At 39.7% G+C, this 1497-nt stretch overlaps 1 protein-coding gene across 6 annotated transcripts in view; it reads right to left on the bottom strand.

Annotated features, from left to right (window-relative positions):
• The window catches only part of EWSR1 (EWS RNA binding protein 1), a 38046-nt gene that overhangs the window by 15422 nt on the left and 21127 nt on the right, over positions 1-1497 (bottom strand). The gene's annotated exons all lie outside the window — the stretch shown is intronic.

The following is a 1497-nucleotide window of genomic DNA, read 5'->3' as shown; positions in this document are numbered from 1 at the left end:
GAAAGAGATAATTATTATAACAATATTTCTGTATAACCCTTTGAGAATCTCTTCTAATACCCCTCAACACCATTTAAAACTGGTTATTTTCAAGTACATTCTAAGCTAATTTGAGAGTTTAAATAGTTCCTGTATTAAGAAGATATACATATGTACACTTGGGGAATGCAGACACGAGAAGAGCACTATGAAAAGTAGGCAGAATTAAGTGAGGTATTTAGTTTCCAAGCCTGCCTATAATTCTTCTTTTGTGTGACAACAATGATATGAAGAGACAAGGTTGGGGGTCAACAGGTGCCATAATGGTCAAGGTGCTGGATTCCCATATGGTTGACTGTGGTTCAAGTCCTGGACCCAGCGACTTGAAACTCACACTGGGTATGTGAGTCCCCAAAGTCCCAAGAGGAAAACAGAGGATTGTGGTATGGCCACTTCCCCTGGAGGGGAGGGTAGACTGAGGTGATTTCTCATTTTTCCTGTCTCTCTCCAGCAAGTACATGCACTCTATGGCAAAAACCTTAAAAAAGAAAGACAAGGCTGCTTAGTAGTACTGTGTGTGTGTGTGTGTGTGTGTGTGTGTGTGTGAGAGAGAGAGAGAGAGAGAGACAGACAGACAGAGAGAGACTGAGATGGAGGGTAGGTGTGCCAAATAAAAAAAGAGTAGTTTTAAGAATGAGCTAAGTGTTCTAAATTGGTTCACTAGTTTCAACCTTCCAGACATGCCTGTGTTCTATTACATTTGGGCATTAAAAAAGAAAATCACGGGGAGGCAACAGTTGGCATGGTAGTTAAGGGTGCTGGATTCCCACGTGGCTGAATGCGGTTCAAATCCCAGACCTGGCGGCTTACTTTCTCTCCCTCACTCTATCCCTCTCTGGTCAAACTAAAATAAATAAATAAAGTTAAGTAATAAAGAAAACAAGACAAACACAAAAATATATGAATAAGGAAACTTCAAAACAACTATAAGCAAGGAAATTAACCAGATACATCCTTGCACAGAAACAAAACTCAAAAGAACTGGTATACTCTTGACAGAATCATGACAGTGAGAAACAAAAAAGGGATAACCTATTTTAAAATGCGACTAAAACAAGCCTCCATCACTCCACATGCCTCACCAAAGCTGTGTGAGTTCAACAGTATTAATATACACCGAAGTCCACTCCATACACAAAATGCTCTTAGCTCAGCAGGTGAAAACTTGCTCTGTGGAAGAATAGCCATAGGCACCTGCCTCCTTTGCTCCAATTGTAGGGAGACACCCAATCAGCTTTATTTCCTAAACTTTTTCACTTCTGCTGTACTTTAATGTGTATAACCAATGAAATGAGTGGAAAAAGGCACAGTTAATTCTAGCATAGCTAACACTTTAGGATACACTTCGGACAATTCATTTGCAAACCTACTTCAAATTAAATGTGGATGAGAGTATTTGCAGTTCTTCCTCTATTTTCACGTAACCAAAAATTGATAGTGTAGGGCACCAGCAGTTAG

This window comes from Tupaia chinensis, unplaced genomic scaffold, assembly GCF_000334495.1.
Source record: "Tupaia chinensis unplaced genomic scaffold, TupChi_1.0 Scaffold000226_1, whole genome shotgun sequence".
In the NCBI taxonomy this organism is placed as follows: Eukaryota; Metazoa; Chordata; class Mammalia; order Scandentia; family Tupaiidae; genus Tupaia; species Tupaia belangeri.
Note: the sequence above shows the minus strand (reverse complement) of the source record. Positions and strands in the feature narration are given on the sequence as shown.